The sequence below is a fragment of the Pristiophorus japonicus genome, unplaced genomic scaffold (assembly GCF_044704955.1).
Source record: "Pristiophorus japonicus isolate sPriJap1 unplaced genomic scaffold, sPriJap1.hap1 HAP1_SCAFFOLD_296, whole genome shotgun sequence".
In the NCBI taxonomy this organism is placed as follows: Eukaryota; Metazoa; Chordata; class Chondrichthyes; family Pristiophoridae; genus Pristiophorus; species Pristiophorus japonicus.
The window spans coordinates 545,905-558,087 of NW_027252735.1; the positions used below are offsets into that span (position 1 = coordinate 545,905).

Sequence of the window (12,183 nt, forward strand, 5' to 3'; positions counted from 1 at the left end):
AGAGATAGCTTCTTAACTGATAAGGGAATAAGGCTTATGGGGAACGGGCAGGGATGTGGACTTGAGTCCATGATCGGATCAGCCATGATCATATTAAATGGCGGAACAGGCTCGAGGGGCCATATGGCCTACTCCTGCTCCTAGTTCTTAAGTTCTTATGTTCTGAATAGCGAAAAACAAAAAAATGCTTTGAAATGGTTACACCTTATCTTCACGTTTGTCAAACAGTTGGCTCGTTGGTCTCGGGCTGTGATTCTCCCTTCGGAGTTGTTAATTGAAATTTACGAGGGGTCCCAGAGGAGCCCTGATATTGCTCGCAAATTTTTAAATTGCATCGAACTTTTGCAAAGAAGGACTTGCATATCTGCAGCGCCTTTCAGGAACTCATGATGCCCCAAAGCGCTTTACAGCCTTTGAGTTATGTTTGAAGTGTTGTAGTTTGGGGAAAGATGTGCCCAGATCACCAAACATGAGCCTCAACTCTTTGCAAAGAGTTTGGTGCAAATAATCAGGCGTCTCAGGGACTTGGACTTTCTTTGAATAAGTTCTGCTTATACCTGCATTCAAGCTTGAAACAGCAACTGAGCTTCCATCTCACGGGAGGTTTGGGGTTGATGTGCGTCGCTTTCAATCTTTGAAATTTCACCGAGCAAAGAAACGGTGAATCCAACTGTCCCTGTAAACATTTAGTTCCCGTTTAATCACAGGACTATCCGCAGTCAGGAGCTGAAAAGGAATTCAAACCTAATACCGGCTTCGGGACAATCAGAATACTTTGTCACAGACAAGGCACCGGAAGGCTGGAAGGTAGATCACACCGGTTGTGGGAGAGCTGGTTGGTGGTGACATGGAAGTGTCTGCAGTGTGCGGAACCAGACTGCTTCCACACATCCACAATGAATGTCCCTCCATTTATTTGGGAAAAGTACAACTGAGAGTGGACAAGTTCCATCCCGGTCGGAGCAATCTGAAGCTTTAACTGACTGACATCCTGGTTTGTGATGTCGTGCACATTACACTTCCATCAGTCTCTGTGGCGCAATGGGTTAGCGCGTTCGGCTGTTAACCGAAAGGTTGGTGGTTCGAGCCCACCCAGGGACGAAGCCTTTAACTGTTTTTCCCCGAGTATTCAGTGCCGCACAGTCCCAGGTTGTCATTGTGCGTTTTGGCTGCATGAATATATTCCGCAAATGTTGCCAGCAGTGCTATTATCCAGTTAGTTCCCACTCCAATATTTTCTGAGCATTCAGTTCAAGTAAAACGATAACAATGTTTTACATGGATCATATTCCTCCATCCAGCCCACTAGAAATAAATTATGTGATTGGGTTTAAAGAAACTGGTGGAAATTGATTCTATTGATACATTTCTGGGGCCCAAGTTTCCACATGATTTGCGCCTGATTTTTAGGAGCAACTGGTGGAGAACGGACTATCTGAAAAATCGCAATTCTCCACATTTTTTTTTCTGCTGTTCCAGTCAGGTAGAACAGTTCTACTTTGGAACAGAATTTTTTCTTCAAAAGGGGGCGTGTCCGGCCACTGACGCCTGATTTGAAAGTTTCCACAGTGAAAACGTACTCCAAACTAAGTTAGAATGTAGCAAGTGAAGATTTTTGTAGAACTGAAAAAACCTGTTCTACACATTAAAAAATCAGGCGTAGGTTACAAATTAGGCGTCCAGAACGAGGGGGGGTGGGAAGGGAAGTCATTAAATTGTACAATAAATCCTTATTTATACTTCTACAAATATTATACAAATAAATCCAACCTGAATAAACATTTATAAACAAAGATAAGATTAAATAAACCATCTTCCTACCTGTGTGAAAGTGCTTCAGGCACGGAGAATGCTGCAGTCAGCCTGAGGCGCCCGTTCTTCCCGCGGGGGGTGGGGGAGGGGAGAGGAGGCGCCCGTTCTTTCCCGCGGGGGGGGTAGGAGGCGCCCGTTCTTTCCGCGGGGGAGGGGGGAGGTGCCCGTTCTTTCCCGCGGGGGGTGGGGGAGGGGAGAGGAGGCGCCCGTTCTTTCCCGCGGGGGGGGTAGGAGGCGCCCGTTCTTCCCGCGGAGGGGGTAGGAGGCGCCCGTTCTTTCCCGCGGGGGGTGGGGGAGGGGAGAGGAGGCGCCCGTTCTTTCCCGCGGGGGGGGTAGGAGGCGCCCGTTCTTCCCGCGGGGGAGGGGGGAGGTGCCCGTTCTTTCCCGCCGGGGGGTGGGGGAGGGGAGAGGAGGCGCCCGTTCTTCCCGCGGGGGCGGGGGGAGGTGCCCGTTCTTTCCCGCGGGGGGGGTAGGAGGCGCCCGTTCTTCCCGCGGGGCGGGTAGGAGGCGCCCGTTCTTTCCCGCGGGGGCGGGGGGAGGTGCCCGTTCTTTCCCGCGGGGGGTGGGGGAGGGGAGAGGAGGCGCCCGTTCTTTCCCGCGGGGGCGGGGGGAGGCGCCCGTTCTTTCCCGCGGGGGGTGGGGGAGGGGAGAGGAGGCGCCCGTTCTTTCCCGCGGGGGGGGTAGGAGGCGCCCGTTCTTCCAGCGGGGGAGGGGGGAGGTGCCCGTTCTTTCCCGCGGGGGGTGGGGGAGGGGAGAGGAGGCGCCCGTTTTTCCTGCAGGGGTGGGTAAGAGGCGCCCGTTCTTCCCGCGGGGGGTGGGGGGGAGGGGAGAGGAGGCGCCCGTTCTTCCCGCGGGGGGTGGGGGAGGGGAGAGGAGGCGCCCGTTTTTCCTGCATGGGTGGGTAAGAGGCGCCTGTTCTTCCCGCGGTGGGGGGGGAAGGAGACAGTGAGAAGGCTGATGTGCTGATGGCAATGTGCTTTTATTAAAAAAATGTTCAAAAATTAAACAGCTGCAAAGAACTACAAAAATGGCCGAGTGCCAATGTATTTTTCACACTGAGCATGCGCGAACGCTGCAAAGTGCACGCGTAGCGTTGCCGGCAGGAAAAAAACTAATTTAAATAGTATCCGCCCACTCCCACTTACAAAATCGGCGCGAGTGTAGGCTCCGCCCCCCTGGGCGCTGCGCCAGGCAGACAAGGAGCTGCAGAACGCTCCAGAATCGCAAGGTTTTTTTTAGGCACCGTTTTAGGCGCGAGAAACGGGCGCCCAGCTCGGAGGGGCACCCGTTTCTTATCGTGTGGAAACTTGGGCTCATAGAACTGGAACTTCGGTCTCAAGTGCTCCTCCGATCAAGAATCGGCACACACACAATCAATGGTTTTAAAACTGAGTCATAAACACTTACAATTTTAAACCATTCTCATACAGCGTGTAAATGAGATAGGGATAAAACTTCATCACATGTAAAGTGAAAATGAATGATTGAAGATAACACTGTTCCTCAGTAATTATATTATTAATTATTTCATTCTGAAGAAGATTATCGGCTAATTAACGGTGATTAAAAGAATTCTTACTTTTGCACGTTGGCTGCATGTCATCAATTTTATAAGGTTTTGAATTTAAAAATGGTGTTACAAAAGTTATCGCCAAGACCTGGAATCAAAGTTGTTTTTCGGTGGCATAAGGAGTGGTTTTACCCAATCATTTAAAGATGATTTCAAAGAATCACGTGGCGTTAAATTCACATCACGGTTACGATTTGTTTCGGTGTGAAACAAGTGGATTGAAAAGGACAATAATGTGAAATAAAGAGTAAAGCTACCACTACACAGTCACATCAAAGCCTCCCAGGACAGTTACAGCACGTGTTAGACACAGAGTAATGCTCCCTCGACACTGTCCCATCAAACCCTCTCAGGACAGATACAGCCCGTGTTAGATACAAAGTAAAACTCCCTCTACACTATCCCATCAAGCTCACCCAGGGCAGGTACAGTACGTGTTAGATACAGAGTAATGCTCCCTCTGCACTGACCCATCAACACTCCCAGGGCTGGTACAGAACGGGTTAGATACAGAGTAATGCTCCCTCTGCACTGACCCATCGACACTCCCAGGGCTGGTACAGAATGGGTTAAATACAGAGTAAAGCTCCCTCAATACTGTCCCATGAAACTCTCCAAGGGCAGGTACAGCATGCGTTAAATACAGAGTAAAGATTCTTCTAAACTGTCCCATCAAACGCTCCAAGGGCAGATGCACCACGGGGTTAGATACAGAGGAAAGCTCCCTCTACATTGTCCCATCAAACTCTCAGGGCATGTACAGCACAAATTAGTTACAACATAAATCTCCCGCGACACAGCCCCATCAAACTCTTCCAGGGGCAGGTGCATGGTGCATATGCAATAACTCAGTAGGCTTACTACCGTGAACTCAATCAGGTGCATCCTGACCGTACTTTTCCAGTTCTCGAACAAAGGATTAAACATGGAGGCTTTCTTTATATACAAGAGTTGCATGTGTGTGCCTGTGGCCCAATGACCTTCGACGGTCGGTCCCCCTGGTGGCAGGTAAACCCGGGCATATATACATTACAGTGCAGCACGTGTGTAAATCTCCCTCTACACTGTCCCATCAAACCCTCCCAGGGCAGGCACAGCACAGGATAGATACAGAGCAAAGCTCTCACTATACTGTCCCATCAAACCCATCAGGGCAGGTACAGTATGGATTAGATACAGATTAAAGCCCCCTCTACATTGTCTCATCAAAGACTCAGAGGGCAGGTACAGACTAAAGCTTCCTCGACACTGTCACATCAAACCCTCCCAGGGCAGGTACAGTATGTGTTATATACAGATTAAAGCTCCCCCTATATTGTCCCATCAAAGACTCACAGAGCAGATACAGCCCATCTAAGATATACAGTAAAGCTTCCTCTAACCTGTCCCATCAAACCCTTACAGGGCAAGTACAGCATGGGTTAGATGCAGAATAAATCTACATCTACACTGTACCATCAATCTCTCCCAGGATAGATCCAGCACGGGGTTAGATACAGAGTAAATCTCCCTCTACACTGTCCCATCAATCTCTCCCAGGACAGGTACAGCACGGGGTTAGATACAGAGTAAAGCTCCCTCTACACTGTCCCATCAATCTCTCCCAGGGCTGGTACAGCACGGGGTTAGATACAGAGTGAAGCTCCCTCTACACTGTCCCATCAATCTCTCCCAGGGCAGGTACAGCACGGGGTTAGATACAGAGTAAAGCTCCCTCTACACTGTCCCATCAGTCTCTCCCAGGGCTGGTACAGCACGGGTTATGTTAGCACAAATTTTTTCCTGGAAGAATCACTCGACACTCGGGTCGGTTCCAATGCCAAAATGGCCTATATTACACCGGCGGGGAGAGAGCCTCTGGTCCAACTCAGGCACTCCACTCCACCGAACAAAGAAATTCATCGATATTTATATGTTTTACAACAGTTCATTACAATTACTAAGCCCATGTCGGCTGGACACAATCCAATCATAAGGACTATAAATTACAAATCGATTCCACTGGGCCAATGGAATTGGCCCCCAGGCACCAGGGGACTGTGTGATCACCTCATGTTTTAGCTGGGGCTTATTCATGGCCTCGTGATATTCTCCAGATCCCCTTATCTCTACTGTCCTTGGGTTCTGTCTGCACCTAACCTCCTTATCCTTACACAGTCACAGGAATTTTTTGTTCAGTATTCTGCTAGGACATCTTGTCTGTGGTTTGTTGATTAAGGACGTTCTGCTGAGCTCGCTCTTTCCAGTGTTCCTGTACATGGAACTGCAGTGTCATCAGCTACCCAAAAATGTATTCAAGCTAACTGTTAGCTGAATTCCCCTAGTGCTTTGCAGAATCCCTGGCAGCCATTTTATATCTGGCTACCATTTTACACATACATATATGCATACATATATTCAGCAGGTGCCTTTGCCTTTGCCCAACAACAATCCCCCCTTTCGGTAATGGACTAATCCTAGTCTCCTTTAACCGACAACATAATTTGTTTCTCGACTTATATTTTTATGTACCACCCGGTACTTCCTGCCTCAACGTGCTGGCCAGTCATGTGGTGTCAGAAGTCCCAGTTGCTTCGATCAAATTGATATAGTTCAGATTCCCCTGTCCCTCTGCTGGACAAGTCACTTTATTTACTTGAGCCCTTGTTCTGATACTCCTTTGTCGTGCATAATGCCTGCAGGATCGACAGGCCATGACTCTCCATGTTAGTGCTAAGACCAGCTGTATCCCTACCAGTATGTGTGATATTATTCCAATCCAGGGGTGGATGTTTACGTTCATGCCCCAGTCCCAGACCCTCCTCCACCAACTCTGGTTTTGTAACTCTTGGTCAGTATCCTTCTCCAGTATTTCAATCTTTGTCTGTAGTTGGTGGTAGAGTCTGACACACTGGCCTACTCTGAGTCTTAGTCCCCTTAATACTGCAACTAAATGTGGGATAGGGGCCTGCTCTGGCTCGTCATAATCCTGCAGGTGATCGTGGAGCTGATCGATGGCGTTAATGATTTTGGGCCTCGGCGTCTAACCTGGATAATGTGGGCTTGTCCTATTGTGAGGTCGTAGGGCTGTGAAGCAAAAGTTTGGTTGCGAGATCTGGCATTGTAAGCCATTGTACCGATATGAATGTGCCGTGGTAGAGACACAGTATTTTCCTTTGCCCCCGTAATCTGTTCTGGCAAAATGTGTGGGGGCAGGTACTATTTCCAATGCACATCCATCGGTTGGATTAAATCCACATTCGACTAGTTCTCCCTGTCCCACCAGGTGAGGGCACACCGTAATGTCACCCGTCTGCTTGCATCCCGTCAGGGAGATCCCATCGAGTGTGTTGTCTCTGCGGACAGCAGGGGCTGCGGTCAGATAGTAATGGAGGGAGGTGTTTTCCCGTATGATCCCGATATTCTACAGTTGATAAAGGGGAAACGGTCCTGAATCTTGTGTGACTATAGGTATCATCAGGGCTATTCCCACTCCGGCAGCTTTGCCCATTCGGCAGTTTGGGATCACTGGGCATACTCTGGTTAGTCCCTTCAGAGTGCAATTACCCAGTGTCCCCTTCAGTTTGGCCAACTGAGCCAGATGTGGGCTGTCTATCCAGTCTGGCAACTCCCCCCTTTGGATATGATCGAGGTTGTGTCGTATCTGTCCCACCATCCATAGGCCATAAGCGTGACAGAGTTGTCCCTGTCTAAGTTTTGTGGTATCTTCTCTCTCTCTGTTGATAAGGTGATTGATTGTTTTTGCCTGAGCTTCCAGGACCGAGAGGCCATCCAATTGGATTTCAGCACCTCTCTTCCGAGTTCGGCTTGATCTTCCTGATTCCACTCTGCCCGTTCTAATAATCCCTTCATCACCCCTTTAAGCTGCTCCACCCTTTCATTTAGCCTTTGTATGTCCAGTGAGTTTACTATGGAGGTTCCGGCATTAAAACCGGTAGCAACATCATTAACTATTTCCCTCTTAGTCCTATGAACTGGCTCCTGTCCTCGGAATCTACTGGCACCCATGGCATCGGCAGCCTGCTGCATTACAACTTTACTTAATACATTATACATATTTCTTGCCTGCTCTGTACAATATTCCGGCATCTGTATACCTGAGATATTGATCAGGACAGGCACAATTTCATGCTTAACATTATCATATAATAGTTCACTCTCGATGGACAGCACAATCCCATTTTCCAGTCCCCTTGTAATTGTTGGACATGGCAATTCCATGGGCAGTGTGGTGGTTCTTATGGGGTGCGGTGTCGGAGGGGGTGAGAAACATATATACAATGATATTGCGGCAGCCTCTACCTCCTCATAGTATCCACACAGCCCCACCCCCTCTTTGTGGGTGACTAACGGTTGTGGCTGGGCAGGAGGCGCGCAAATTATTCCAAAGATACATTCATCGGGCCCCCCCGGCCTCCCTTCGTCTAATGCAACTGCTTCTTGTACCCGTGGAGCATCGCACACATACTCTATTCTTAGCCGGATTCATTTGTAGCCACGCGTTAAAATAAGTTCTGTCCTTGCTCCAGTCCTTGGCTGCTGGAATGCCTATTCCATCAGTAAAAGTAAACAAAACCCCATAGTTGATGCAGTTGTGTCTTTCTTGCGTGTGCTGTACCTCTCGTAGTCCGTCTGTATTATCCAATGCTTGTGTGGGCCTCAAGGTTCCCAGTATCATGAGTCCCCAGAGTCGAAGTCACCACTGCGGTCCCATCTCGGTGATGGTTTTATCTGCAAATTTTAAACAGATAGCCTGGTCGTCACCAGGTGTTAGGTTCTGGTCTACTTGTGTCGCGGTCACTCTGTGGAATCGGAGGTAAGGGTTAGGTTATCCATATTCTTTATAGTCGTACCATCTCGATCACTTCATGTCCCTGTCTGGGCTGCCGTCGGTTTTGTATTTGAGCCTGCTGTGCTCGAGCCTGCACGATGACCCATCTAAATATTATCCAAACTCTAATCAACACCAATGCCACCACTATTCCTCCAAACATCGCAGTGTGCTTTACTGTTAGGTTGGGTTTGTGGACTACACCTACCCACCGTGGGATACATTGGTTCGATTGCCATAGGTGATGGTGCTTTGGCTGCACACTGCACTATCCGTCTGGTCCTGTTTTTTAAATCTCTTCCAGCTTATTTATCTTAGCTTTTAACTCTTGACCAGCTAGTTCTGTTTTATTTTTATTCTGACTATCCCACCATTTCCACAGTCTTTCAGGTGAGTCTTCTTTATTTTAGTAAGAAATTCAAATTCGTAAGGTCCAGTGTAAAACAGCTGTCAATGGAAAGGATTAACTCCTTTACAGGTTTGTAAGAAGGCCTGATGTCATTACGTGACTTCGCGTAATCATCCAAATCTTTGTGTCTTCTAAACTTGCTTAGAAATTAGGAATCCGTTAAAACAGCAGAAATCATTAGTAAAGTGGTCATAATAAAAATCTTGTCATCAGGAAAGACAGCATTTTAGATTAACTCCAATTTTTTCCTGAACATCTAATTCAAGTACTTGCCTAAGATTTTTTTTTAAATGAGAGCACACATTTTTAATAGCTATTTTGTTGACTGAAATTCAATTTTCACACAAGCTGTATACATGATAACATTTAGTTTATTTTTTAACGGTCCCGTTCATTGGGCAAATCTTGTGTTTAATATCTCTCTCTGCTGAGTTCGCATAGCTTAGATCTTTTCTCATCGTTATTTTCAAAACCCTTCTGCTTGTTCAGACTGTTTGGGACTTTTCTTGATTAACAACGTCTATTCTGGAAATCTTTTCAAACTGCAGTGAAACTTTCTCGTAATTTAAAATCATTATCAATGGAGAGTGTCTTTTACCTCCTCCAATTTTTTTTTCCTTTTCCCAATTAAACCAATATATTTTTCACAGCCAATATCAACTAGTATTTAGTAAGTTATGTCTTTTTCCATCGCAAACACTTTTTTTTTCAGCACTTATTTATTCGTACATTACGTCATTTTTTCCAAACCTTTTCGTTTTATTTTTTAAAAGAGATCAGATTTAACTTTTTGTTTTAAACGTATCGCATTTTGTTGCACCTTTTCTTAACCAGTGGTACTTGAAATCTTCACAACAAAATTAACTCTTCACTGTTCCCATCCTAATTTCTGCTCCCCTTTTGTAGAATTTGTATTTATTATTGAATTTCAAAATGTCAAATATGGTATTACTGGATTTTTTTGCCTAACTTCCGTTTTAGAAGCTGATCAAAAACTCTAATCTTTTGCTCTGTAACTTCAATTTTTTGGTACTATATCTCATTAATTACATCTTTTTTAAGCTTCAGTTCCTGATGCAGTATGTGTACTTTTATTAAAAAGGCTTCCAAACCCAAGATTTTCCTATACAACCAAAATGTTTATCAACGAGAAACACCTGAAATATCTCAAAATCCCAATTCAATATTGTACTGCCAATCTGCAATTTAAAAATCTCTTTCCTGAGCGAAAAGCTTTCGCATCAAGGTTTTACACAAAGGAAAAAGGGGAGCGTACTTCCCCAGCCTGCAGCCTCCAGAGACACAGGCTTTTTAAAAAGGCATTACAGCTTCCCTTCTCCATTCTTTATCTCATTCCTACACATTCACAAATGTCTCTTTTCATTCAACAAAGTTTATTGTTTGGCTGGCTCGATTATTGGATCCATACTTCTTTTCAGATAATCACGATCAGGTTTTTTTTATTTCTTACATACTGATTAACTTCCTCTGTTAATTTTATGTGGGATTGAAGAATCAAGACCACGGCTTTCTCATCTTTATCTTTCCTTTCCTTCTCCCACCATTCCCGTTGATTTGCTGGCGGGTCCTGGGGGTTCCATCCTGACTTAATCATCTTCTCAATTAGTTTATTTTGTTTTTACGCGGGTAAGGGACCCTTCTAGTCCCCACTCGAGATTACTTGCTTTATTGGCCATTCCTGGGTAGGACTAGAACCGTTAGGAATGGACTCTCAGAGATCCACTTTCTTCCTAGTGTAACTTGTAGCAGACCGTCTCCTGGCTACTGTCAGGTCACAAGTTCTGCTATTACACAAACTTATACAATTCTTAAAACGCGTTTCAGCAATTCCCGCAGTGCCCCATGCCTCCTTAACGACTACCTACCACCATTTTGTCTGTCGGTCCGACCCTGTTCACAGGTTTGGTTTCCTTTGGTCGCTGTGCACCGCCTGGTCTCCGGGGTATATTTACAAATCACACTACTGGGTCTGGGAGATGTCGCTCGGTATCACAATCCCACGGTCTAAGTGCGTTCCCTACGCCTACTTAGTTCCTGGCCGTCACGTGGGACAAAAGTCCTCTTAATTCAGGCTCAGGCTAGGCGTTTGAGATATTAGACCGTCTCGTCGTGTCGATCAACCGGCCTCCACCTTCCGCACCCTTAATAATTAAAACATTTTTATACTCACCCGGGTTTTTCCAAGGACGTCCAGCGACTCCGGGAAATCCTGTTCGTGACACCACAGTTAGCACAAATGTTTTTGTGGAAGAATCACTCGACACTCGGGGTCGGTTCCAATGCCAAAACGGCCTTTATTACGCCAGCGGGGAGAGAGCCTCTGGTCCAACTCCAGGCACTCTACTCCGCCGAACAAAGAAATTCATCGATATTTATATGTTTTACAAGAGTTCATTACAGTTACTCAGCCCACTCCGGCTGGACACAATCCAATCATAATGATTCTAGATTACATATAGTTTAAATGGGCCAATAGAATTAACCCTGGTACATCAGGGGGCTGCATAATCAGTTCATGACAGTTGGGGGCTGATTCATATCCGTGTGATGTTAATCATGGGTTCCGCCGGTGCCTAGCTACTTATCTCCGTGGTTGCTAGGCACCCCATCTGGGGGTCACTGACTTGACGACATTCCGTACGAGGTATCGCAGTGTTCTGTATACTATCTTGCCTCAAGTTGTTGATTCAACACATTCCTGGTACCAGGCTCTGCAGGGTCAGCGCTCAGTCAGCAGTTTTAGCTAACTTGGCTTACTGAGCACCCATCATGCTTTGCTAAGCCCCCTGGCAGCCATTTTATATTTGGCTAACATTTTAAACATACATACATTTATATATTCAGCAGGTGCCTTTGCCTTCCTACAACAGTGTCTTTCAATTTGTTTATTTACACTTTTTACCTGCTTGTTTTCTCTCTCTTTCAAACTCACTTTCTTTAATTTTGCTTTCTAATTCCAGCATTATTTCCCTTCCTATTGAATCTATTCTCAGGTTCCAATCCCACTGCCAAGCTAGTTTAAACCCTCCCCAACAGCACGAGCAAACCACCCCGTGAGGATATTGGTCCCGGCTCTGTTTCGGTGCAAACTGTCCGGCTTGTACAGGTCCCACCTCGCCCAGAAGTGGTCCCGATGCCTCAGGAAACTAAAGCCCTCCTGCCTGCACCATCTCTCCAGCCACGTATTCACCTGCTCTATCCTCCTATTTCTGTACTCACTAGCTCGTGGCACCGGGAGTAATCCAGAGATTACTACCTTTGAGGTCCTGCTTTTTAATCTCTCTCCTAGCTCCCTAAACTCTGCCTGCAGGACCTCATCTCTCTTGCTACCCATGTCATTGGTCCTGATATGGACCATGACCTCTGGCTGTTCACCCTCTCCCCCGAGAATGGAGGTGATGGTGTTCCCATGTGCCTGCTGCCCTTGTCCTTCTCGGCGGCAGAGGTCACGGATTTGGGAGTAGCTGCCGAAGAAGCTTTGGTGAGTTGCTGCAGTGCATCTTTTAGATGGTACACACTGCAGCCACGGTGCGCCGGTGG

The 12,183-nt window shown here is 46.7% G+C and overlaps 1 non-coding gene across 1 annotated transcript; it reads left to right on the plus strand.

Annotated features, from left to right (window-relative positions):
* The first annotated feature begins 1,027 nt into the window (after positions 1-1,027).
* On the plus strand, positions 1,028-1,101 carry trnan-guu (transfer RNA asparagine (anticodon GUU)). The gene has a single exon. It is a non-coding gene; the product is annotated as a tRNA-Asn (tRNA).
* Positions 1,102-12,183: the final 11,082 nt, after the last annotated feature.